General features: G+C 48.3%; 1 protein-coding gene across 2 annotated transcripts in view; it reads left to right on the forward strand.

The window, feature by feature from the left end:
* Window positions 1–202: 202 nt before the first annotated feature.
* The window catches only part of LOC137652585 (tectonic-1-like), a 383,029-nt gene continuing 355,436 nt past the window's right edge, over window positions 203–27,795 (forward strand). For both annotated transcript variants that reach the window (XM_068386069.1, XM_068386072.1), the window contains exon 1: window positions 203–288. The gene's annotated coding sequence lies outside the window, so the exon portion shown is untranslated. The remainder of the gene's footprint in view (window positions 289–27,795) is intronic.

Below are 27,795 nucleotides of genomic sequence, written 5' to 3' on the forward strand. Positions count from 1 at the left end.
TGTTGTCCTTCAAACGAAAACGAAACCGGTATTATCTGTCTATTTATTTAGTCTTTGTTTTATGTACGGTTTTATCTATTTGTTCATGCATTTATCCAATTCAATATCGTTCATTTTCCCATTTATCCATGTAAATAAAAGGTCATATTTTAAAAATAACTCAACTGTGTAGCCTTTTTGTTTATATTTTTCATGACGTCATGAGGTTACCATAGCAACGGTGTCTGCTTGTGTCGACATCTAAAACCAACAAATGTGTTGTTGACATTTGAGGCATTAACGGACAAGGTGAGATGGTGATTGCTTTCGAAATGAAGAATATATTTACAAAACATATTCGTTATAGAAAAAAGCTTGGTATCTTGACATTTTAAGGCATATAAAGAAGATATATCTTATAGGCTGAATTTTTACATTTGATCCATAGATCAGTTATCAGTTTAGGCTAATTATGAGTTATGGGTATTGTATCTGTATGTACCCTCGCCCACAGAGTTAGACATGGTGCCATAGGTTCGTTGGTTCGTTTGGGGGTAAATATGCAATGCTAATATCTACCTGTATACCATCATTGGTTACCATCCAAACATCACTTTCTCCCCTAACCTAGTGTAGGCTGCAGTGTTCCTATGTGCCTTAACTGACTAGGATGCAACTGTCCTTGAATTCCACATGGTTAAATTCATACCAAGTGAGTGGGGAAATGGTGTTTTAATGTTTGCAAGTAGCAGGAAAGATTCATTTACATTTATTTTTAGTAAAGTAGCTCAAATTGGAGTTGGCCTTAGTGATCCAAATGAATCCAACTTACATGTCCTAGGATGCTGTATCCATCATGTGCACCCTAGAAGAATAATGCCATCACTATATCCTTCTTAAACGGCCCCTAGATACTGTGTTTATTCCATACAGTCCCAGCTTTGACTCTTATGACATTCCCCAACCCTATGTCTATCAGGTTAAAATAAACCCCAGAGGTGATGGGTGTTTAATAGTTTCATAGTAATTGATATTGTGGTCAGTTCTCTCAATTCCAGTTGATTGGGACAATTCTGAAGAAGGATAAACTATCGGCCTATTAGCCTAAAGAACTTCTGAGTTACTAAAATCTGCAGATGAAAAAAGAAATTAGTGCAAAATATACACAGCAATTGTATGAGAAGTAACCTACAGTATTCTTATACTGAAGATTGTTGTTGAAAATCAAAATCGATTCTTCTAATCTTTTTAATCTAAAGATTTGTTAGCCACTTATGGCATTGTAGTGCTTATGGTTTGGCTTGTACTAAAACATTTATCTTAATAGAATTCAACACAGTCATGATATTATATCAAAACTACTTCTATGAGGTACTTTCAGTGATACAGAGCCACTGTCGGCTGCCATCAGTTAATTGTGTAGGCCCAAAAATCAGTGCCACAAAAGCCCTCAAAGCTTGCACACATAACTAACTTATATTACAAATTGAAGTTCTCCTTGATGAAAAGCAGATGCAGATGCTAAATTAGCAGTAAATTTCACAACTCGACATCATACTCCCTGTTAAGGAATACAATATGTAAAATGATGACAGTGCCTCATCAGATTCCTCAGAGTGCTATGTGAGACCTCGCAAGTGCGCTCATGCAACCATCTCTTCGCTGGACTTAAACTGTTAGTGCGCACACCCTGGACAAACTGTACACACACATTCATTGCGCTCATCTGTTCCCACACACCAATCGCATTCACCTATATGTGCCTACCTTTGTATGTTGCCCATCGTGCTCTGCAGTTCGTGCGCTCTCATCTCACATATCTGTTTGCATGCACCAGTCACTTGCATTGTGCTCATTAGTTAGTGCATGCCCATTGCACTCACTGTGTTGATGCATCACGATCACGTTGTTGTGCGTCATCATCTGTTTGTGTGCGTCATCATCTGTTTGTGTGCACAGAGTGGGCTTCCAACTGAGTGTGCACATGCATCACTTAAAGAGATTTGTGCTGAACGCGATCACTTAGTTATTCGCCCGCACTCAGCTGTATATACGCACTCACTTGGATGGGTTTGTCCAGTGATGAAATTAAAGCCAATAACATTGGAGGTAAGTATTGCCAACCTTTAATTGTGACCCATGCAAATGGCGTGCACAGCATATATATGTACCGCTTGCCATAACAAAGGAGAAGTGAGATTAGTATTCATTATTGTGAGTGAAGTGAGCCATGGTGGAGCAGAGACCATTTGAGGAACAGGATATAAAGTGATCTGCCTAGTGGTAATAAGGCATATGGTGTTGCTGTTGACGTCATGGGCTGAAAATCCTTGCCAATGCTTAGCTAGCTCGGACTGTGATTTGCTATATTTTTGTCCTAGGACAAACCTTTCCAGACTTTGCTAAAATGCCACCGTGATTTGTATATCAACCTGTGCATGCATATATACACTTGGTGCTCACCCTTTTGCTTGCATTCTACAGTTAGTGCGGACTCACCTGTTTGTATGTGCACTTTCAACATGGGAAAATCTCTCTTGTTCAGTCATACCTTTTTATGTGCTCTATGGAGTGCAATCTCTTCATTGGATATGCGCTTGCCTGTTTGTGTGTACCTTTCTACAGAGGTGCAGTCTCTGGCACACATTCCCCTTTCTGCCATAGGATGTTCTCCCACATGCATGTGCTCTAAGGGGCGTGAATACATGACATTTTTTGGTCCACTCTCCAGTTCACATATTTAAACTCCCCGCTCTCATTCTTCAGTGGATGAGGAGACACCAGTACAAGTGGGCTTATCTAGTCACTGTTATATACCCTCTCAGTAGGTAACTGGTTGTTTAACGGGATGAGAGAGCAAACACAGTATACGTGTTCACACCAAAGAGCATTCCCCAGTAATTAATACTCCTATGATCAGGATTTTCCACCTGCCCATGACACCCATTTAGCAATTAGAAGTCACCAGCTCATACCCAAAGGTATGTGCATGCCTCGATCAAAGTAAGACCCTTTGAAGAGGATATCTTTATGAAATAGGCAGTCACAACGAGGATGTGATTGTCGTCCGTAACTTAGATTCCTCTTTGGCTACTTAGTCATGTGTGTCTTCTCCAGATCAGGGTAATGAGTCAGTCGAAGTGTGCTTCTTAGTGGAGAAAGTAACACATCTCTTCCTCATTAAACAACTTATACCAGCAAGACGGTGTCAAAAGTTGATTGACCGAGAAGTAAGGGGGGATCTCGCAGGGGGTCTAGGGGATGAGAATCTACTCAAAAGAACTCTTTTAGAGTATCCTCCTCCGGAGATACTTCTGTTCACGGATGCATCAAAGGAATTGTGGGGTGCACACCTGAAGAACGAGATTGCCTCAGAGTGTTGGTCTGAAGAGAGATGCCTGCACTTCAACTTCTTGAAAATGAAAGCAGTCAGTTATTCTGGCTCTTTCATCAGCAGCTGATAAGTTACTAGGTTCAGTGATGATTGTAGATGTGCTTATTTGGAGAAGCAGGAGGGCTATCATCTTTGGAAGGGTAACAGATTAGATTTGACCTGGAATAACTACCCAGCTTGGAGCTTTAGTTCAGAGAGTTTATGCTTCAACTAAAAAGAATACAATTTAACCATAAAAGATACCCTCTCTGGTACAACCCAGGAGCGTAAGTGGTGGACTACCCTTAAATCGGCACTCTTCCTTTACATAAACCAGATGGCTCTGTCACTCACTGTCTAAAGGAAAAGGCAACCCTTTTGGCAGATGTTTCTGACAGCAAGTAAAGTAATGAGAAGCTAGATCTTCCTCATTCATGTTTTCCTGAGGCTAAACTAACTTTTTTTTAAACATTAAACTTACCCGCTGGTTATATAACAATGGCCTTAGTCCCTGACGTCCGGCAGAAATTAAAAAACTCACGGCAATCGCAGATATAGTTGCCAGGTGTACACTAGCGCCGCCACCGGAGCTAGGCAGAACCATTCCATCCAGCACTAGATTTTCTCCTGCCACCATTCTGGCAACATCGTAGGAATTCACTCGTGATTAACCTGGATTTATTCCGTAACTGGAATACAAACCACGCTATTTAAAGTGGGTAATTACTTTCGGCGTAGCTGAAATGAGGAGCCATTAAAATTTTAACAAGGGTTTACTACCCCACCGCTAGTTAGCGGCGGTTAGGGAGGGTAGTTAGCTACCGTCCCCCCTCACACACCTGTGTTGTAAGCTCACTTTGCTATCGGCTCGGGTGCTAGTCGGACGTGTCCGCTGTTGACCTCTACAATGCGGAAGTGCCCTGGGTTACCTGACCGCCGTTGTTGGACCTTCATGTCTTCAATCGACACGGATCCACACACCTTATGCCCTTATTGTAGGGGTCAACGGTGTGAGAGTGATAACGTATGTATTGAATGTAGGGAGTGGCCTACCTCCCAGTGGGAGAGGTTTTCCCAGCGCCGGAAGAAGAAGTCCAAACGGGATATTTCTCCTTCAAAGGTTTCTTTGAAGAAGGGAAATCCTAAGGACTCTTCTTCCGCAGCCCAAACCTCCTCCGAAGCTCCCACTCGGTCGGCTTCTCGCGAGAGGCCGTCGAGTGGTAGCGTAGGCCGTACTGTTGTCCGATCTCGGGGTTTGGGAGAGGGAGTTGCCTCCCATAGCGAGGCAGCTCCTCCTCCTCCCCTGGGGGAGGATTTAATTATTTCTCCTCATGCTGATGTTAATAATGATGATCATTTGCAGCTTTGGGCTTCCTTGGGGCTTCAGGGTTCGCCCTCCAAGGAAGCCCTGTTTGACATGATCAAGTTGGGAGCAGCTGTCAAACAGTCACCGGCGGTAGGAGAGGTTGACCCTCTGTCTATTGTCGAGGCTGTTGTGGCAGAGGCTTTCAATGAAAGTGTTTAAACCCCTGCTCCTGTTGTAGCTGAAGGCTTAGCTCCCCCCTCTGAACATCCTTCGAGGGAGGAACTAAGTCCAACGGTCTCTCCTGTGGGTGATTCTCCCCCCGGGGGAGTTCACTGACAGAGACTCCTCTTCGGAGGACTGCCGATGGTTTGCCTGCTGCTCCCAGAGGACGTATGAGACGTAAGGCTCGCCTTCTTCTTCGTCGCCGAGGTCTTCCTTCTCCTCACAGGTGTGTTAGGAGGCGCCTCTTCGGATCTTCATCCTCGCAGTCCCCCGCAGAGGAACCTCGTCCTTCAGCTACCGTTCCTGCTACTTCTGCTACTGTGCGCCAACGTTCGCCTGCGCGCAAGCGCCCTCCGGTTGCAGTCTCATCTCGCCAACGCTCTCCTGCACGCCTACGATCTCCTGTTCGCCCTGCAGTTCCAGAGACTACTCGCCCACGATCTCCTGCTCGCCAACGGACCTCTGCGCGCCCTCAGCCTGATGCATGCCATGGACGCCCTCGGTCTCCTGCTTGTCAGCACTCTCCTGATCGTCAGCGATCTACTGTGCACCAGCGCTCTCCTGCTCGCCAGCGCTCTCCTGCTCGTCAGCGCTCTCCTGCTCGTCAGCGCTCTCCTGCTCGTTATTGCTCCTGCTCGCCCTCGATCTTCGGATCAGGGCTCCAAAGGGAAGTCTTCGTCCTCCCCTGCTCGCCAGCGCTCTCCTCCACGATCGCCGACGCGCCATCGGATCTGACCTGCTCGCCATCCCTTGCCTACGTGCCATCGCCCACAGTCTCCATCACGCGGCCACTGCCAGAACTTCTGTTTCAGATGAACGCCCTCCAGCGCTCATCATCCGAGGTCTCCGGAACGTGCACCAGCGCGCCAACATGCCCCTTCACCTACGCGCTCACGAGCCCTGTCGCCTGCGCGTCCACGAGCTCCTTCTCCTGCGCGCCAACGCGTGCCCTCTCCTACGCGCCAACGCTCGCCTGCTCGCCAATGCGCACCCTCGCCTACGCGCCATCGCTCGCCTGCGCGCCCGCACACGCGCGAGCAATCGCCCCCCCGAGCTAGGCAATGGCCTATCGCGCGAGCGCGATGCCCAGCCCGATCCACAGCGCGTTCCCACACAAGCTCCTGCAGTGCGACGCGCAGTCAGGTCATCTTCATCGCGTTCCCCCTCCCGTAAGCGCAGGACAGCGCGCTCAACGGAGGGAGGAAAATCTCCGGACAGGTCTAGGAACATTTCTTCTACAGCTTCTTCCTTTCAGGCAGACCCTGTTGTAGTTTCCACTCCTAGGGATCTTACGATCCCCTTCCCTCCAGAGGGTGTCTCTGACACCGCTGCTGTCAGTCGGCTGCCCTGGTTTGGGCCCTTGATCAGAGCGGTTGCACAGGCTTTCAAGCCCGCTTTCTCTGAACTAGGCCTCAAATCAGCGGCTATCTCGGCCCCCCTGAAGAGGAAGAGAGGAGTGGACGACGTGGTTACTTCTCCAAGGGCGAAACTGGCTCCTCGGAAGTCATGGAGGAAGGCTCCCTCCCCTCCCCAGACTTTCTCCCCATCCCCTGTGGACGAGGATTTTCCGTCCTCAGGGGATTCTTGTGAGGTGAGGCGTTCTCCCATCGCACCAATGGGAGAAACCCCACCTCGCGCTGAGAAGTCTCCTCGGGTGGAGGTGGAGAAGAGCCCCCCGCCATCTTTGTTGGAATCCTGCATCCCTCCCAGGAGGGAGTCGAAGAACTCCAAGACGGTTCCGAAATCTTCTACGAGGATCAGACCAGAGCCAGCTAAGCTCGCGGAGAACGTCCACGAGTCCCCCAAGAAGAGCCTTTGGGGACTGGAGACCTTGCTGCTAGTCCATCCGGAGGAGAGCCGCAGGAGTCGGAGTATGCCTTCTGGCAAGTTTTGACTCTGATGAGGAACCTTAACGGATTCTCGGATCCAGAGATTCCTCCTCGAGAGGGCAAGGACACGGTTCTGGACTGAGTCTTTGGTACCCAAAAGCCCCCTAAAACCAGCGCGGCTTTGCCCTGGTTCCAGGGGGTCAAGAGTGCCAGAGATAAGGTCGAGAGCCAGCTCTCCGAGCTAGCCTCCTCCAGCTGTTCCAGCGCCGAAAACAAACTCCTCCCACCTTCTCGTGTCCACCAGAAGAGATACTTCGAAATCATGGAGGAGTCCTGTTTAGCTCTTCACCTCCACCACTCGGTGGAAGAGCTCTCCAGGGGAGTCCCTCTCGAGAGACTCCAACCGGCCAGTGTCGTTCTCGGCCTCGGAGATTCTCTGCCAGGAGAAGGTAGCAAAGTGTGCCATGCAGGTCACTTCGTGGCTGGATATCTGGCTAGGATCTCTTGGCATCCTGATACGATCTGAAGACTTGTCTAAGGAGAGTACCAGGAAGGCCTTGGAGACCTTCCTTCTTTCAGGCACTCGTACCATCGAGTTTCTGGCCCACCAAGTCTCAAACTTGTGGGCTAACACTATCCTGAAACGCCATGATACGGTGTCTGAAAGATTCAACTTGAAGGTCCCCAACACCTAGGTCAGTAAGCTCAGACATTCCTCCCTTTTGGGGAGTAGTCTTTTTGAGCCGAAAGATGTAGAGAAGGCGGCTGAGAGGTGGAGGAAGTCCAACCAGGACTCCCTCCTCCAGAGGGCTTTAACATCAAAGCCCTATAAGCCTCCAGCACCTCAACAACCTCGCCCTGCAAAGACGACAAAGCCGGCAGTAGCAGCAAAGGCAGCGGTGTCCAAACAGCCCTTTCCCGTCAAGGACAGGAAAGGCAAGAAGTCCTCCAGGGGAGGTAAAAATCCTAGGGGGAGTGGCCGAGGCCGCAAATGCTAGGATTGGCAGTCCCCCCCGCACGTCCACCAGTGGGGGGATGCCTTCAAAGTTGCGCGGACAGGTGGTAGCAACTCGGGGCCGATTCCTGGACGATCTCCGTGATCAGCTAAGGATATCGCGTCCCGTTCATAACATCTTTACCTCCCCTGACAGCAAATCCAGTGTTGTTGAGCTCTCTTGCCATGGGATCGGCAAGAGGGCAAGCCCTTTGGCCAGAAGTCGAGACCATGTTGTAGAAGGACGCTCTCCAAGAGGTCGTCGACGGATCCCCAGGCTTCTACAGTCGACTCTTTCTTGCAAAGAAGGCGTCTGGAGGCTGGAGACCAGTCATCGACCTCTCACCTCTGAACAGGTTTGTCAAGCAGACCCCGTTCAGCATGGAGACGGCAGACACGGTCAGACTCGCAGTGAGACCGCGAGACTTCATGTGCACACTGGATCTGAAGGACACGTACTTCCAGATCCCAATCCATCCGTCTTCAAGGAAGTACCTAAGATTTAGCCTAGACAACAAGATCTACCAGTTCAAGGTGCTGTGTTTCGGTCTCTTAACAGCACCTCAGGTTTTCACCAGTGTTCACCCTGATATCTTCGTGGGCGCACAAGATCGGCATCCGTCTCCTCCGTTATCTGGACGACTGGCTGATCCTAGCACACTCGGAGTCAACCCTTCTTCAACACCGAGACAAACTTCTGGGGATTTGCCAAGATCTAGGGATGATGGTAAATCTCGAGAAGTCTTCTCTGCTTCCTACCCAAAGACTGGTATATCTAGGCATGATATTGGACACCAATCTCCACAAAGCCTTCCCATCAGACGACAGGATAGCAAGGCTGAGGAAGGTCGCAAGTCCTTTCCTCAGACGACACGAACTCCCAGCCCAATCGTGGTTACGTCTCCTCGGCCATCTCTCATCCTTGGTCCGTCCAGTTCCCAACGGTCGTCTCAGAATGAGATCCCTGCAATGGCGACTCAAGTCCCGGTGGAGTCAAGGACACGATTCCCCGGACGTCTTGATCCCTATGGGTCTCGCGGAACGGACGGACCTTCAGTGGTGGGTGGCAGACGAGAACCTACGAAAGGGAGTGGATCTTCTCGTCCTCCCACCGGATTTGATGCTGTTTTCGGATGCCTCAAAGAAATGGTGGGGGGCCCACGTTCTGAACCACAGGACCTCAGGCCTGTGGTCAGAATCAGACGAGTGCCTCCATATGATTCTACTAGAAATGAAGGCCGTTTTTCTGGCCCTTCAACAGTTCCAACAGCACCTGGCGGGTCATTCTGTGGTGAAGATGAGCGACAACACCACAGTAGTGGCTTACATTAACAAGCAGGGAGGTACCTTTTCAGAATAGCTATCCCATCTTGCAGTAGAGATACTGAGATGGACCGAAGTCCACTCGATTCCACTTTTGGCTCACTTCATTCCGGCAAAAGGAATGTGCTCGCCGACAGTCTGAGCAGAGCGTCTCAGATAGTGAGTACCGAGTGGTCTTTGGATCGTCAAGTAGCCAACAAAGTCCTGACTTTGTGGGGTTCCCTGATTGTGGATCTGTTTGCGACAGCGTTGAACTTCAAACTGCCGCTGTACTGCTCCCCAGTCCCGGACCCCAAGGCTCTCTGGCAAGATGCTTTCCAACAACGGTGGGACAACATCAACGTATACGCCTTTCCCCCGTTCTGTCTGATGAGGAGGGTACTCAACAAGACCAGACTATCGGTCAACCTCTCCATGACTCTCATAGCTCCGCTGTGGCATCACGAGGAATGGTTCCCGGACCTTCTGCAACTCCTTACGGAGCCTCCGAGAGAACTCCCTCTGCGACACGAGCTACTCAAACAACCACACGCCAACATCTTTCACAAAGCCGTAGCTTCACTTCGGCTTCACGCCTGGAGACTATCCAGCATCTCCTTGCAGAGAGAGGATTTTTGCAACAAGTAGCGGAAAGGATGTCTGGACATCTGTGAAAGACATCCGCAGGGGTCTACCAGGCGAAGTGGAGAGTTTTCTGTGGTTGGTGTCGTGGAAGGGGTATCTCTCCACTCGATGCCACTATTCCAGCAATAGCGGAGTTCTTCGTGTACTTGCGAGAAGAAATTCGCCTTTCAGTCTCGGCAGTGAAAGGCTATCGCTCAGCCTTAAGTCTAGCCTTCAGGCTGAAAGGAGTGGACATTTCCTCTTCGCTAGAACTTTCCCTACTCATACGTAGTTATGAACTTAACTGCCCTCAGTCGGAAGTGAGACCTCCTCCATGGAACGTGGTTCGAGTTCTCAGGCTTCAGATCGCCACCTGACTTGGAAGACGGTGTTCCTACTATCTTTGGCGTCAGCCAAGCGAGTTAGCGAGCTTCATGGTCTCTCGTGTGACATCGCCCATTCAAGGGGATGGGGGGAGGTAATGTTCAACTTCGTCCCTGAGTTTATTGCTAAGACTCAGAATCCGGGAGTGCCAGACCCTTGCTTCGACTCCTTCCGGATTTCGAGTCTTCGTTCCGTAACAGATGACCCAGACCATCTCCTACTGTGCCCAGTAAGGAGTCTGAGGTTATACCTAAAGAAAACAGCTGCAGTTCGTCCCCAAGTGCAGGCATTGTTTGTTAGCACTGGGAGATCAAAGAGGAGGGTTACCAAGAACACCATCTCAGCATGGATTCGAAAGGCAATCCATCTGTCCTTTGAATCCTGACCCTCCTCCATCACGTCGTCCTAGAGCTCATGATGTCAGGGGAGTAGCTACGTCCCTGGCCTTCAAGAAGAACTTCTCAGTGACGCAGGTTCTACAAGCAGGGGTGTGGAAGCATTAAACGACCTTCACAGCCCACTACCTGCAAGACGTGACCGACAGGAGGCTCGATACGTTCTCTATCGGCCCTGTGGTGGCTGCACAACAGCTGGTTTAAACCTCAGTCTCCTTAATGGACAAGTAGCTGAGGGTTGAGGGCATTGTTACCCAGTTTTAGTCTGCATGAAAGAAAAGGTATATCTGGCCCTTATTCTTTTCCGAGGCATTGAAACTTTTGAGCTGGAGATAGTCGAGACTTTTTGGTATTGATCTTGAATCCCAGATGTTCCAGGAACTGGATCACTGTCTTGGAGGCTTGCATGTATTCTGCTTCGAATGCTGCCCACACCAGCCAATCGTCCAGATAGGCTACTACCTGAACTCCCTTTAGGCATAGTTGATGAACAACTGCGTTTGCAAGTTTCGTGAAGATCCTTGGGGCTATGTTTAGTCTGAAGGGCATAGCTCTGAAGACATATTGTTTCTTCTGTAGCTTGAATCCTAGGTAGGAGGAAATTTGGCGATTGATTGGGACATGCCAATATGCGTCTGCCATGTCTATGGAGACTGTGTATGCCCTTTTAGGCAACAGGGTCCTTATGTGATGAAGGGTTAGCATCATGAACTTGTTGAGTGGCGACAAGTCCAGAATGACTCTGTCTGAGTCCTCCTTTGGAACACAAAACAGCCTTCCTTGGAATTTGACGGACTTTGCCCTCTTTATTACTCTCTTGTCTAAGAGTTCTTGTACATATTCTTCCAGAACGGTGGTTGAGTGTTGGAAGAATTGAGGGAAAGATGGTGAAGCTACATTCCAGCTCCAACCCAGTCCGTTCTTGATTATGCTGTGGGCCCAGGGATCGAAGGTCCAGCGATCCCGGAAAGAAAATAGTCTCCCTCCTACCGGAAGCATCTCACTTGGAGTGCTGACCAGAGGACTTGCCTCCTTGGCCGCATCCACCTTTGTGCCTCTGCCTCTTGAGGGGCGTCTAGAGGATCCTCGAAATGAGCCTCTAGCTTTCGGCCGAAAGGTAGTAGACTGCCTCTCAAAAGCCGGGGTATAGGCTGGCGATTGTGTCGCCAACTGCTGGGGTACCAATTGGTACGTGGTAGGTGGTTGTGCCATCGCCTGGGGCACCGCAGCCGCGGGAAGGTGTTGTTGTTGTCTAGGGGGGTGAGCGGGCACCCTTGGCCTCTTTGTCTTCCTCTTAGGTTGGGGACCTTCATCCAGGGAAGACTTCCTCTTCATTGACAAGCCCCTCTTTTGGAGAAGGTTCCTATTTGTCAGCGACTTCCTTGACCACTTTACTTGGGAAGAGGTCCTTTCTCTAGATACTTGACAATATCAGCTTCCTCTGTTCGTGTCTCACCGCAGCCGAGGTGATCACGAACTCTCTGCAAGCTCTTCTGGCTTTGATAAAACCATATGTCTTTTATCACGGTTGCCAGATGTGCTTTGGCAATAACCATAAACATATCTGGAGTCTGGGACTCGCTTGCCATTGTCTCTAACATAGTTTGAAAAGACATAGAGGCGGCAAGTCTTTCTTTAGTCTCCTGCTCCCTGCGCAGGAGAAAATCTGACAACTTGTGGAGGTCCTCGCCAAACTGGCGTCCGGCAATGTCAGCCTCCAACTTCCCGACTGAGAAGGTAAAATGCACATCCTTCCAGTCCTTTTGGTCCAATGGTAAAGCTAGGGAGAAGGGCTTACACTCTTCGAGTGTAGGACATAGTTTCCCCGCTTCAGTTGCCTTCAAGGCAGCCTTGTACCCTTTTTCCATAACGGGGAAGGCTCGGGAAGATGAAGCATTAAAGGAAGGATGCTTCTTGCTCAGAGCCGATACCTTTGAGTTAGTAAAGGCCCTCTCCTTCAAGGTACTCGTCACCAAAGCCTGAGCTTTAGCATGGTCAAAGACCATGACTTCTTTCGGCTCTGTCTCCTCCTTTGAAGCTGGCTCAGCATTCAGACGGACGAAGCAGTCTGGGTAAGCCCCGAAGCTGGGCCAGAATTCCACATCTTCGACGGGAAGTGTACCCAACTTCTCAGAAATGAAGATCTTACCTGCCGACATTGGCATGTACTCAGCATGCCTACATGGGTTCATATCCGAGAACGGAGGAATATCCTTTACGTTAAGTCTCTTCTGAGACGTACGGGAAGCTGCAAGTTGGCGCATCTCCAATTTTAACGCAGCATGCTTTTCATCAGTTCGTTTCTGGATCTGCTAAACCAATGTTAGAATTGATGACAAGGTCGTCCCAATGCCGTTCGATGGGGGAGCAGCTGACGTCGAGGGAACAGGTTCTGGGGCAGGAACCGATGAAACCGAAACTGCTTTGGCCTCCTCCTCGTCGGTCTCAGGAGCCACAGTTGACTCCTCTTCCTGACCTTCCGCAAGAAGGTCTTGTTCAGCGCCCTCTGACACTTCTGACATCCTATCATCAAGCTGGATGTCTTTCATGGCGTCCGAAACATCAGACTCTACTGGAATCTGGACGCAGGGGATCTCTGGATGAGGCTGAGGGATAACTGCATCTGCCAATGCCCTTGGGAAAAGATAGGTCTGCATCTTCTCATTAGGAAGGTAAGGCCCCGTGGTGTTCTTCTGAAAACCCCTGACCCATTTTCGCAGCTTCTCCCTTGCTGCATCCCTTGACTCCGTCGACTTCTGGTCGTCAAAACAAAAGCCTTAGTAACCAAGTTAGTACAAATGTCACATACCTGGGGGTCCCAATACTTCAGAGGTCCCTTAGTAGTCGCACAGCGTGCATGCGTCCTGCACAACCCATGGCCGCAGAAGTTCTTGCTGCGGACATTGCAGAACATGCTCCCACACTTGGGATAGTCCTCCTGTAAAGAGAGGAAAATTCAATGAGTACACAGTGAATAATCTACAAGATTAAGTATACAATATATTATTATTTTTATTTTTAATTTTTTTTTTTTGCACGTAGCTTAAGATAGATAAGCTAGAAAGGAAAAAGGAAAGACACATACGTGTGCTTCCTGTCCAGCCAATTGTTGTGACCTCCCTCAAAATTAAAACTATTGGTAAATCTACGCAGAGAACCATTGGAAGATTTCTATCCTATGAGGATAGGAAAGTGTAACTTAACACCATCTTCCAGAAGTTTTAATATTGGGGATTGTTATTAGTGATCACTAATTAATTTATAGAAAGAACTGACTTTCTTTATATTATATGGTCTCAACAACAGGCTGCACATGGCAACACAGAGTATGTTGGAAGAAACTTTTGGGCTACTGTATAATCTATACTGTAGTTTTCTGTTTGCACTATGATCTATATTGCAATTTCTGGGCTCCGACCTCTGCCGCCCAGTGAAATGCTCCTTTTTAAATATTAAACTTAGCCGGTGAATATATAAATAGCTTACGTCTCCGACGGTCGACAGATTCCAAAAACTCGCGAGCGATCGCCATGAAGGTTGCTGGGTGTGCCCACCAGCGCCGACTATCGGCCAGATACCGCATATACTTCTCAACCAATTCAGTTCTTCTCTGTCGGTGGTAGTGACAGCATTGGTTCCGCTCGCGCTTAACCTCAAGTTTCTACCGATTGGTGAAGTACTTGTTCATGGTTTTATTGCTTTCGCTGTGTTGGTTATCTTCGATAAAACTCTTGAAACCCTTTTTTGATTATTGTTGCTGAACTTGGCTTTCTTTTGGATTTTCTTTGAAATTTTCATAATGGCTGACCCTTCTCCTGTCTATCGTAAATGTGCGAAAGACTAATAAACGTCTTCCTAAAGCTTCCATCGATCCTCATACTATTTGTGTTAATTGCCGAGGTAAATCTTGTCAATTAGGGGATCGATGTGAGGAATGTATTGTTTTATCTGAATTCGAGCGGTTAGAGTATGAGAAATATACTCGGAAACTCGAAAGAGATTGGGTGAGAAGAAGCTCTTCTAGATCTATAGATTTTTCCTCTTCCCATGCCCCTGAACCTAATCCTTCTCCTGTAGTGGTAGTTTCAGAACCCCCTATTGGCACTAATGAACCTTCTATGCGTGATATGTTATTGGCCATTCAAGCGTTGGGTGAGAAGGTCGAATCATTGGCCTCGGACAGTAATCAGCTTATGTCCGACGTTAAAATTTTAAAGGGTCAAAGTGGTAAAGTGGAAAGTGCATCAAATGTGTTTAGTGTTTTGCCGGAGGGTTCGTCTGTTCGTGCTTGTCACTTGCCTAGTCCGAGACCTCTTTCAAGCTCCCCTGCACCAGGGAGAAGGAATGTCGTAGGACTTAAGGGAGTGAGAGGTGTAAACCAACGTACAGACGTTCCCTCAAAGGTATCAGACGTTGCTCTTCAAGCACGTCCTTACCATAAGACGGGAGAAACGAAGTTCTCCTCGTCTTCCGATGATTCGTCTCGTAAGAAGCCTTGGCGTAAGGTTTCAAGACCTTTGAAACACAAGTCGGTCCCTTCAGGACAGGTCCAGCGTCCTGGCTGTAGTCATTGGGACAGCTCTGACCGTATTCAGTCATCGGATGACTGTTCTCCTGTTAAGCGTAAACGTGACATTGAGTTCGAGGGTCCCGTTCGGTGCGATGACTTGCATGCACAGACGTTGCCGACGTCACGGTCCGTTTCGAGTCCTGTTGACCCTAAGTTGAGTGTCTTACAAGACATGCAGTTGAAACTTTCATCCTTAATGGAAGTTTATGATCATGACCAGGTTCGTAAAGAACCTTTGCTTGCTGTTCGTCAGTCCGGCAAGCGTGATTCAGGTCTTCAACCTCCTAAGCGAGATTTGTCTCGTCGTTTTGACGTTATCGCTAATGTCAGCGGTGCTGTTAAACGTGATTCTGATCGTGTTCCTCGTCAGTCGCGTCAGTTACGGTGACGTTGAACTTCAGTTTCTGCAGTCACAGTGTGACTTTGAGCTGCAGTCCCCGCAGTCCCGACGTGACATTCATCGGCCGACTCCGTTGTCCTGACGTGATGTCGACCGTCAGTCGCCGCAGTCTTGTGTTGTTTTTCAACCTCAAGACCTTCAGTCTTTGCAGTCTCGACGTGACGTCGTCCCCTCGACTTTTGCTGCGGCTCCTTTGCATATTGATGTGGCCTGTCAATCTTTGCCGCCTCGGCATGCTGTGTTTTCTCCGTGTCTCAAGACTTTACTTTTGTCGGATGATGTTCCTTCGGAGGAGGAAGTTGTTGATCCCCTTCCTGCTGATGTGCCTTTGGGGATCCCTTCAGATGGGGAGGAGCCTAGGGTTGTCCAGCAATCCCTTGACTTTAAAAAGATTATGCTTATCTTTAGGGATGTTTTTCCCGATCATTTTGTTACTGCGGCTCCACGTTCACCGCCGTCTGAATTCACGTTAGGCATGACTTCATCGACTCCGTCGTTTACGAAGTTGGTTCTCTCTCGCTCTTCTAAGAGAGCCTTGCGTTTGTTGGGAGACTGGTTAGTAACCAGGAGAGGTTTAGGGAAGTCTTCTTTTGCCTTCCCCCCTTTCAAATTGGCTTCTCGTGCGAGCGTCTGGTATGACACGGGAGAAGTTCTTGGCTTGGGGGTGCCTGCCTCTGCCCAGGGAGACTTCTCAAGCCTTGTAGACTCTCCTCGTCGTCTAGCCATGAGACGCTCGAAGGTTTGCTGGTCCTCCACAGATCTGAATCATCTCCTTAAAGGAATTTTCCGTGCCTTCGAGGTTTTTAATTTTTTGGATTGGTCCCTGGGAGCCTTAAGTAAGAAGGTCTCTTCATTGGACAATGATGTCTCTATTCAGATAATGTCTTGCATAGACAAGGCAATAAGGGATGGCTCTAATGAACTGGCGGCTACGTTCACAGCAGGAGTTCTTAACAGATTCTCCTCTGTCCTCACACACCTGACAACACTGAGGTTACTAAACAATTCTTCTTCGCTCAAGGGGTTAACTACTGCACTGTATTTGTTCTGTGGCTACTTTCCTCTTAGTAAGGGTAGAAGAGACTCTTTAGCTATGGTAAGCAGCTCTTCTAGGAGAAGGACACTCCAAAATCAAACCATTGTTCTCTAGTCTTGGGTAGTGCCATAGCCTCTGTACCATGGTCTTCCACTGTCTTGGGTTAGAGTTCTCTTGCTTGAGGGTACAATCAGGCACACTATTCTATTTAATTTCTCTTCCTCTTGTTTTGTTAAAGTTTTCATAGTTTATATAGGAAATATTTATTTTAATGTTACTCTTCTTAAAATATTTTATTTTTCCTTCTTTCCTTTCCTTACTGGGCTATTTTCCCTGTTGGGGCCCCTGGGCTTGTAGCATTTTGCTTTTCCAGCTAGGGTTGTAGCTTAGCAAATAATAATAATAATAATAATAATAAGAGAGAGACTCTGTGTTCGTTTCTTTCTGCAGGGGTTACTCCCTGTCAGAAGTCAGAACTTCTTTTTGCTCCCTTATCTTCTACTTTGTTTCCTCAACATTTTATTAGAGATATCGCGGTATCTCTTGTTCAGAAGGACACGCACGATTTAGTGGCCAAGACTGCTCGTAAGGTTTTGCCTTCTTCTTCTCATGTCAGCAGACCCAAGTTTGACACGCCAGCGACGAGGTTTATCCCGCCTTTTCGTGGCAGAGCTCCCAGTAGGGGAAGCTCTCGTGCCGATAGCAAACGAGGTAAGAAGAGAGGATCCAACTCCTCACGTGGCAGAGTCTGACTGCCCACATCTTCAGACAGCGGTAGGGGCCAGATTGACCAACTTCTGGCAGGCCTGGGAGAAGAGGGGTGCAGACCGGGAGTCTGTTTTGTTGCTGAAGGAGGGTTACAAAATTCCTTTTGTACGAAAACCTCCTCTTGTGAGAGTTCCGATAGACCTCTCTCCCAGGTATCGAGAGGAGACAAAGAGACAGGCGTTGCATCTTCAAGTTTCTCTGTTGTTGGAGAAGGGGGCGGTGGTGAAAGTCTCGGACCTTCAATCCCCAGGTTTTTACAACCGTCTCTTCCTGGTTCCGAAGAACACAGGAGATTGGAGGCCAGTGCTGGATGTAAGTGCTCTCAACGTGTTTGTTGTAAAAACAAAATTCACGATGGAGACCACCAAATCCGATTTAGCAGCGGTCAGAGAGGGCGACTGGATGGTCTCTCTCGACCTGCAGGATGCATACTTCCACATTCCGATACAGTACATCCAAACTCTCAACATTATCTGAGGTTTGTGTACAGGAAGGTGGTGTATCAATTCCGAGCACTGTGCTTCGGCCTCAGCCCTGCTCCTCTTGTTTTTACAAGGCTCATGCGGAATGTAGCGAAGTTCCTACATTTGTCGGGGATCAGAGCCTCCCTTTATTTGGACGACTGGTTACTCAGGGCGTCGTCCCTTCATCGCTGTCTGGAGGACCTAAAGTGGACTTTGGACCTGGCCAAAGAGTTAGGTCTCCTGGTGAACATGGGGAAGTCGCAACTGACTCCATCCCAGACCATTCTTTATTTGGGGATGGAGATACAGAGTCGAGTTTTTCCGGCTTTTCCGTCTTCCACCAGGATGGAGCAGGCTTTGCTCAAAGTCCGTCTCTTGCAAGAGAAAAGCAGTTGCTCTGTGAGAGTTTGGATGAGTCTCCTAAGGACTCTTTCGTCGCTGGAGCAGTTTATCTCTCTAGGGAGACTCAACCTGCGCCCTCTCCAGTTTCACCTAGACCGCCATTGGAACAAGGAGAAGGGTTTAGAGACGATCTCGATTCCAATCTCCGATTCAGTCAAGACTTATCTAGCTTGGTGGGACAGCAACATAAGTCTTCGGGAAGGTCCTTCTCTTGCAGTCAAGAACCCAAACCATGTGTTGTTTTCAGACGCATCAGATTTGGGTTGGGGAGCGACACTGGACAATCTGGAGTGCTCGGGTCTTTGGTCCGCAGACCAGAGGAGTCTTCACATAAACTGCAAAGAGCTCTTAGCAGTCCATCTAGCGTTAAGGAGTTTCGAGAGTCTGGTTCGAAACAAGGTGGTGGAGGTGAATGCAGACAATACCACAGCCTTGGCATACATCTCGAAGCAAGGAGGCACTCACTCCCACTCCCTTTTCGCCATTGCAAGGGACCTTCTCACTTGGTCAAAAGATCGAAACATCTCTCTTTTGACGAGATTCGTCCAAGGGGAGTTGAATGTCTTAGCGGACTGTCTCAGCCGAAGAGGACAGGTGATTCCTACGGAGTGGACGCTCCACAAGGATGTGTGCGAGAGACTATGGATGACTTGGGGTCGACCCACCATCGATCTCTTTGCGACCTCTTTGACAAAGAGGCTCCCAACTTATTGCTCTCCTGTTCCAGATCCAGAGGCGGCCCACATAGACGCGTTCCTTCTGGACTGGTCTCACTTAGACATCTATGCCTTTCCACCCTTCAAGATCCTAAACAAGGTGCTTCAGAAGTTCGCCTCTCACGAAGGGACCAGGTTGACGTTGGTTGCTCCCCTCTGGCCCGCGAGAGAGTGGTTCACAGAGGTACTTCTATGGCTAGTAGACATTCCAAGAAGTCTGCCGTTGCGGATGGATCTCCTGCGTCAGCCTCACGCTTCGTCTAACTGCCTTCAGACTATCGAAAGACTCTCTAGAGCTCGAGGGTTTTCGAAGGAGGCAGCTAGAGCGATCGCGAGGGCTAGAAGATCCTCTACCATCAGGATTTATCAATCTAAATGGGAGGTATTTAGAGACTGGTGCAAGTCTTCCTCTATTTCCTCTTCCAGTACCTCTGTAGCGCAGATTGCAGATTTTCTGCTTTATCTGAGAAACGGTCGCTCCTTTTCTGCGTCTACCATTAAAGGCTACAGAAGCATGTTAGCTTCTGTTTTCAGGCATAGAGATTTGGATCTTTCTAATAACAAAGATCTTCAAGACCTTCTTAAGTCTTTCGAGACTTCCAAGGAGCGTCATATTTCTACTCCTGCTTGGAACTTGGACGTGGTCCTGCAGTTCCTTATGTCAGACAGGTTTGAACCGTTAAATTCAGCCTCCCTGAAGGATCTTACCCTCAAGACACTTTTCTTGGTGAGCTTGGCTTCTGCGAAAAGGGTTAGTGAGATACATGCTTTTAGCAAGAATATCGGCTTCTCCGCTAATAAAGCAGTATGTTCTCTTCAACTTGGTTTCTTGGCCAAAAATGAACTTCCGTCTCGTCCTTGGCCTAAATCATTTGAACTTCCAAGTCTATCTGAGATTGTTGGGAATGAAGTTGAAAGAGTGCTGTGCCCCGTTAGAGCTCTTAAATTTTATTTATCTAGAACTAAACTGCTGCAAGGTTTTCCAGAGGCTTTATGGTGCTCCGTTAAAAAGCCCTCTTTGCCCATGTCGAAGAATGCGTTGTCTTATTTTATTAGACTATTGATTAGAGAGGCACACTCTCATTTAAGTGAGAAGGATCGTAATTTGCTTAAAGTTAAGGCTCATGAAGTTAGAGCGATAGCAACTTCAGTAGCGTTTAAACAAAATAGATCCCTTAGAAGTATTATGGACGCGACCTTTTGGAGAAGCAAGTCGGTGTTCGCTTCATATTACTTGAAAGATGTCCAGACTCTTTATGAGGACTGCTACACGCTGGGACCATTCGTAGCAGCGAGTGCAGTAGTGGGTGAAGGTTCTACCACTACATTCCCTTAATCCCAATATCCTTTTAATCTTCTCTTGAAATTTTTAATCTTGTTTTGGGTTGTACGGGAGACTAAGAAGTCTTTCGCAATCTTTTGATTTGGCGGGTGGTCAAAATAATGTTTCTTGAGAGCGCCCAGATTAAGGGTATTGATGAGGTCCTGTTGTAGGGGTGTTCACCCTGATTATAACAGCTCCTGGGAGTCTTTCAGCATCCTGAGAGGATCGCTGGGCTTCGTGAAGATAGCGGACTAATGAGGCAGAGTAATCATCAGAGTCAGCTTCCTTATCAGGTACCTATACTTAAGTTTGTTTTTTTGAATATTTGTCAAAAACTCTTGAGCATATATGCCTTTATTGTTTTATTACTGGTCTCTGCCCACCACCATGGGTGTGAATCAGCTATTTATATATTCACCGGCTAAGTTTAATATTTAAAAATGATATTTTCAATTTAAAATAAATTTTTGAATATACTTACCCGGTGAATATATATAATTAAAGGCCCTCCCTTCCTCCCCGATAGAGACCCTACGGACTGAGAAGAACTGAATTGGTTGAGAAGTATATGCGGTATCTGGCCGATAGTCGGCGCTGGTGGGCACACCCAGCAACCTTCATGGCGATCGCTCGCAAGTTTTTGGAATCTGTCGACCATCGGAGACGTAAGCTATTTATATATTCACCGGGTAAGTATATTCAAAAATTTATTTTAAATTGAAAATATAATTTTACATCATTTCTAAGGTAGAAACTGCTATGAATTTACCAGAGAAAAAATTGTATAGGAATGCTAGGTTGAACCCAGCTCGCTCACCTAATAAGGTGTCGGTATAATATACTGGGGCGTGATAAATCACTACCAGAGGTCTCGCACCATTTAGATATCTCCTCTCAATATCCCTGTTACAGCGAGGTGCCGTTCAACACCTAACTCTGATCTCTACTACCAACAGTCCAACCCATGCCTGTGACGTCACTCCTTTTCATAGTACGTTACCACGCACACTGTGTTTATTTCTGTGGTGTTTTTTCTCGGTTTTTACCCTGGATTTATTCATGATGTCGGACTCTACTGTCTCTCCATCTAAGTTAAGTACCAAATGAGTTTTGAGTCTTTGGAGGTAGCCTTGCCCTTAGTTTTAATTCCATCGCAGTTTTTATTATCTACTATTCGCGGCCGCCATTGTGGCTGGCTATCTTCTCTCACTCGTTCTTAACGCCTTACAATTAGTCCTCTATACTAATTGTTTTTCGTTTCGAACCTTGCTGGGTAATATCACCGTTCACACCCTGTGTTATTTTATTACATTATGATTATGGTATTTTCGCTGTTATGATATCATTCTACGTATCATAGTTGATGTTAGGTTGGCATGCCTGCTCGCCTTCGGGCGCTCCCTAGTTGGTTACTTCCCGCTATTACGTTTTTTACTTAGCAGAATACGTTACAGTATTTATATTACCACCTAGTTTTTTGCTTTAGTTTGAGTGGGACTCTCGCGAGGCAGTTCTTTTTAGTTTATTGTGTTTTATTACGATCGGCATCTACCCGATTTAGTGTTATGTTGGCCCCCCTGTCCAGCTCGGTACCTACCCGCGCTGGAGGTCTCGGCTCATTATTTCTCTGCCTCTCCCCTGCGTCCCTCTCTTACTATGAATCTTATCGCATGCTTTCCTATTCATTATATCATATATCATAATATATTACCTAGTTATTTATCCGTTTATGATCATTCCGTTATTATCTGTCGTGGTTCATCGGCCAGGTTGGTACTCCTGGTCTCCCTGTCCCACGTGATCGCCTCCTGCCTCCCCATTGGCTTGTTCTCGTTGCAGGTGTATGGCAACCCCCCCTTCCACCCGCCTACCCCATCCCCACTCCAGGGATGCCTCTTGCCTCTATGAGACTTGGAATCAGCTTTTTTGTCTTACGGGTCGAGTCCTCTCGTTCCCCAGTCCCCTCTCCCACCCCCTCCCCCACCCCCTCCCCCCCCCCCGGGTGTCGACTGACTCCTTTCCCTAGCGGAACCGTGAACACTAGCGAGGCTATATATATATTTTTACGCTTACTCCTGCCTTTTCGTAGCCGTTTTCTCTCCGCCGCTCTGATTGGCCATTGATCGGCTGGAGTGATTTCAGCTATACTTTGGGTTTTACAGCGTTTCCCCCGTGTCGTTCCGCACCCCACGGGACCCAGTCAATAGGATTCCCCCACCCTTCCCGTGTGACGTTCCGCATACCACGGACCCCACACGATGTTAGCTCCCTTTTATTTTCAGGAATCCCTTTTGTAGCTTTCGAGCTTTGTTGAACCTTGTCGAGTTTTTTAGTTGAGGTCCTTGTGACCATCGGTGAGTCTCTGACTCTCCCCCCCCCCCCCCGTTTGTCCTGCCTACCCCGGTAGGCTAGCAATGACCCCTGGGTCTCTCTCAGTTGTCTCCCCGGAGCCAACGGTATATCATTAGCCATATTATTATTCATTATATTTTATACTCGACTGTTCCCCTTCTGAATGATCATAGCCATACGGATTTGATTTGTTTGCATTTTCCCCTATAAAGTGTTTTCTACTGATCGCCCTTATGGCTTAGAATGCAATACCTACCCGGCGGTTGCCGGTTTACTTTAAGCACCCGGAGCCCCCGGGCTCCTCTAGGACCCTTACCTACTACTGGATACTTATGTATCTTTATTTTACAGGTGGTCCGCTGTAAGATGACAGCCTGTGCGGCTGTACTTCACCAAGCTTGCGGCCACGATGTATGTAGGTCGCACGCCCACTGTGCTGTCCTTGTCGACGAACTGACCGTCTGGCACCCCGACAACTGTTTGGTCTGTTACAAGCTGGTTTCTACACTCACCTTGGACTCGGTAAGTGGAACTGCAGTTACTATTTAGATTTACATAATATTAATCTTTGACATTTCTGTTATTTCCACTGTGTCCTCTAGTCGATGACCCCGTTTTCACAAGGAGATATCTAAACCTTCTTATTTCACTTCCTACGTTGAAGTCTCTTGCCACTAGTAACGGTCTATTCTCTTTCAGAGCTCCCAGCCTGCTAAGACCTCAGCCCTGGCGACCCTTAAGGTCTGGGTTGGCGGGTTCGCCCGCAATGTTAAGGCTAAGAAGCCTTATGTTCTCTCTGAAGAATGGTGTTCCATTATCTACCCCAACGCCAAGACATCGGCTGCGGTTCCTAAAGACGTAGCGGACCCCATCATCGCTAAGATCGAGACCTTGCTCTTAGCCCAAGACCAGGAGGAGATGGGCGAGACCATAGCAGAAGACGTCGCGGCTATTAGCCTCGACATAGAACCGATGGCCCTTGATGAACCGGATCCAGGTAGGGACATAAGTGAGGCAGGTGGGTCCCGGGCTAAGATTCCTCTCCTTAGCCCGACTTGAATCGATGGCCCTTGACGAACCGGATCCAGGTAGGGACATAAGTGAGGCAGGTGGGTCCTGGGCTAAGATTCCTCTCCTTAGCCCGACTTTCCCTTCTACTACTTCTACCCATTCTTCTTTTCAGGGCTTCCCGGGGAAACACGGGCCTGATACCAGGCCTCGCCCAGGTACCCCGAAGATTAAGGCTCAACGACGGCCTTTACTCAAGACCTGTAAGTCTTCAAAGTCTCCGAAGTCTGTCAAGTCTTCTTCTTCTCGAGTCCCCAAAGACTCTGTTGTCGCGTCTTCGTCCTCTCATGGTTCGAGAACGACGCCAGCCTCCGTTCCCACTCCGGTGGCTCCCTTTGACCCGGTAGCTTTCTCCAACAAGCTTCTGACTCAGATCGGGTCCATGATGTCATCCCTCACTGAGAGGATGCAAAATAATGAGAGCTTAGTGGAAAGCCTCATGCGTTCGGGACTGCCGCAACAGCAGCAATACGCCATCCCCGACGCCTCCAAGCTCCCGGAGTTCACGAAGAATAACCCATGGAAGATGGCTCTGCATTCTCCTTTCAAGGATGGCATGCTGACCATCGATGGTTTTGGCACCCGACCTATCGAGGACTTTGAGTTCTACCCGCCGGGCCTCCAATTCCCCTTCCCCGGCTTCGCTCGTTTGACCGAGGAAGCTCTTATTCGGTTGGATAAAGTTCCTAAGGAGACTGTAATCTATCCTAAGGAACAAGTCCAGTCTACCTGGGTTCGCACATTGAATGAGTGGGATTGTGTGAACACTATGCTCATACACGATGTTCGTGGTCGATGAGCAAACCCCCACTCCATGCGTCACCAAGATGATGGACCTAGCCTATCAGGTCATCAAGGAGGACAAGCCGTTACCGCAGCTCCGGGAGACGGACCTGACTTCCCTCCTCTTCCCGGGTGACCACGAGTGCTGGCATAACGCCCCGGCCACCTTCACGACAGGCAAACTGAGCGCTGACTGTGCCTCCACACATTTCAGCGAGCGTCTCCCCAGGCTTCCGGACTCGCTGATCCGCCTTGAGTTCGAAGCCCGGTGCAGGCTCAGTAGGTCTATCAATTCAGCCACTATGGCTGAGATGACCGCCATTACATACGAGGAGGAACCCCTCTTTAAGGTTCTCACTAAATCCCTCCTGCAGACTCTGTTGGTCGATGCCTACGAGTTCCTCGCAGCCAGGTTTCGTTGCCGAAGACATGTTTTGTCTGAGGCTACTATCAGACATGAGCCTAACAGGCTCATTAAAGCCCCGGTCTGGGGTCCTGATCTATTCCCAGAGGACTTGGTGAACACCGTCCTCAGCGAGGCTGCTAGGGTTAACCAAAGCCTCAAGGTTAGGTGGGGCCTAGTTCCCAAGCGAAAGTTTGAGCCAGCTGGCAACTCTGCTCGAAGCCGGAAGAGGCTGAGGCCCTTCCACTCCTCTCAGAACCGACAACCCCTTCAGTTCGTGCAAACCGTTCCAGTGGCCCAAGGTAACCAGCCTTCTACTTCGAAGGGGCACCCTCAACAACAATATGTGTTGTTCCCTTAGGCTCAGGAAGCATCGACTTCGTATGCTACCTCCCCTGCCTTTAACCCTGCCTACGAATCCCAAGGTTCCTTCCAAGGCTACCAACGCACCAGAGGCTCCGGCACCAGAGGTGCCTTTCGTAACAGGGGTAGCGGAAGGGGTTTCACCCGAGGCAAGGGATTATGCGGAGGCCGAGGAGGCAAATCGTCATCAACCCATTGAAAATCCTCAGGAAGTTCAGCAATTGGGCTTTCAGCATAATTTCCAAAGGTCTGGGGTGGAGTTGGATAGAAGGGCCCCCTCCACCAACCAGTTTCTATCAACTTCCAACAAAAGAGCTAGTCTCGTTTGCAGACGACCTATTGCAGAAGAACGCAATCCAAAGGGTTCGTCGCTTAAAATTTCAAGGTCGCTTGTTCAGCGTGCCAAAGAAAGACTCAGACAAGCGAAGAGTAATCCTTGACCTGTCCCGTCTGAACTCCTACATTCGATGCGACAAGTTCCACATGTTAACTGTCTCTCAGGTGCGGACCTCACTTCCCCATGGGGCCATCACCACCTCTATAGATCTTACAGATGCCTACTATCACGTTCCGATAGCAAGGTATTTTCGTCCTTTCCTAGGCTTCAAACTAGGCAGCCAAGCCTACGCACTCAAAGTGAGGCCATTCGGGCTCAACATAGCGCCCAGGATCTTCACCAAACTGGCAGAGACGGTAATTCAAGAACTACGAACCCAGGGGATTCAAATAGTAGCTTACCTGGACGACTGGCTCGTCTGGGCAGACAACGTTGAGAACTGCCTCACGGCAACAAACAAAGTGTTAACCTTCCTTCGACAGTTGGGGTTTCAGGTCAACCTCGACAAATCCCGCCTGGTCCCGGAGACCAAGTTTCAATGGCTGGGATTACAATGGGACCTACGTTACCATACGCTATGTCTCCCGAAAGCCAAGAGGACAGAAATAGCAAAGAATACGAAACGTTTTCTCAGGGACAAGTTGACGTCCAGGAGGAACCAAGAAAGAATCCTAGGCTCCTTGCAGTTCGCCTCCGTGACAGATATTGTTCTGAAGGCCAAACTAAAAGACATAAACAGAGTATTGTGCTCCAGGGCAAACGGGAAGCATCGAGACAAAAAAGCTCGACTTCCTCCAATTCTAAGAAAGAGACTTCGGCCATGGACAAAGGTCAAAAGTCTATCGAAGTCAGTCCCCTTACAACATCCGGCCCCAGGACTCGTCATTCACACAGACGGCTCCTTACATGTTGGGAAGGATACTCCCAACACAGGAAAGTCCAGGGACTATGGTCGACTGTATTTCGACAACTTCACATCAATGTTCTAGAGGCCATGGCGGTATTCCTTACTCTAAAGCGACTGACCCCAGCCAAGAACCTTCATATCAGACTAGTTCTAGACAGCGCAGTCATAGTCCACTGCTTAAACAGAGGAGGCTCCAAGTCAGCCCACATAAATCACGTCATGTTAGCAATATTTTCAATGGCAGCATCGAACAAGTGGCATCTGTCGGCAGTCCATCTAGCGGAGTGCGGAATGTAGTGGCGGACGCAATTTCGAGGACAACTCCACTGGAGTCGGAATGGTCCCTGGATCAACAATCATTCAAATGGATCTTATCTCAGGTGCCGGGTCTCCAGGTAGACCTGTTTGCGACAGAGTCCAACCACAAAGTAGAATGTTACGTAGCCCCCAACCTGGACCCTCGGGCTTATGCCACAGACGCAATGTCGTTAGATTGGAACACTTGGAAGAGGGTTTACTTGTTCCCTCCGATAAATCTTCTGATGAAAGTGTTGGACAAACTCAGGTCTTTCAGAGGCCAAGTAGCTCTGGTAGCCCCCAACTGGCCCAAGAGCAGTTGGTTTCCTCTGTTGGTGGAACTGGGTCTCCATCCTTGACAGATACCCAATCCAATACTAACACAAGTAGTACAAACTTGCAATGTGTTAACTTCCTCAAGAATTCAGAGTGCCCTAACTTTATGGACTTCATGAAATTTGCAGCCCAAAGAGGTGCAGCTATTGATCCCCAAAATACCCTGTTTTTGGAATCGGACAAAAAGGAATCCACCTTCCGACAATATGACTCGGCTGTTAAAAAACTTGCAAAGTTTTTAAGGGACTCAAAGGTTGAAAAGATGACTATGAATCTGACAGTAACCTTCTTCAGAACTCTCTTTGAATCAGGCCTTGCAGCCAACACCATTGGTTTTAATATTGACCTTACGGATTCATACTTCTCGTCAATCCCGAGAGCCTGCGCCATATTGAAACCATCAACTCGCCCTAGCGCAGTTTCCTGGTTTTTGAATGATGTCCTTAAGCTGGCCTCTGACACACTTAACGAATCTTGCAATTACATAGCGTTATTAAGGAAAACCTTTTTCCTATTGAGCCTAGCTTCTGGCGCCAGAATTTCAGAATGGTCAGCTTTGACTAGAGACCCAGGTCATATTGAATTCCTCTCTTCAGGAGAAGTCCTCTCCCCTAACAAAGTTTTCTTGGCTAAAAATGAGGACCCTCAGATCAGATGGTCCTCCTGGAAGATTGTTCCACTTCCTCAGGATCCATCCTTGTGTCCAGTTACCACCCTGAAATCCTACTTAAATAGAACTTCCATGAATCCACAGGGCCCTTATTCATTAGAGAAAATGGAAGAACCATTACCCTGAAAGGAATCAGACAACAGATTCTTTATGTTAGTAAACAGGCTAACCCTGAATCATTCCCCCATGTC

The sequence above is a fragment of the Palaemon carinicauda genome, chromosome 1, assembly GCF_036898095.1.
Source record: "Palaemon carinicauda isolate YSFRI2023 chromosome 1, ASM3689809v2, whole genome shotgun sequence".
Lineage (NCBI taxonomy): Eukaryota > Metazoa > Arthropoda > Malacostraca > Decapoda > Palaemonidae > Palaemon > Palaemon carinicauda.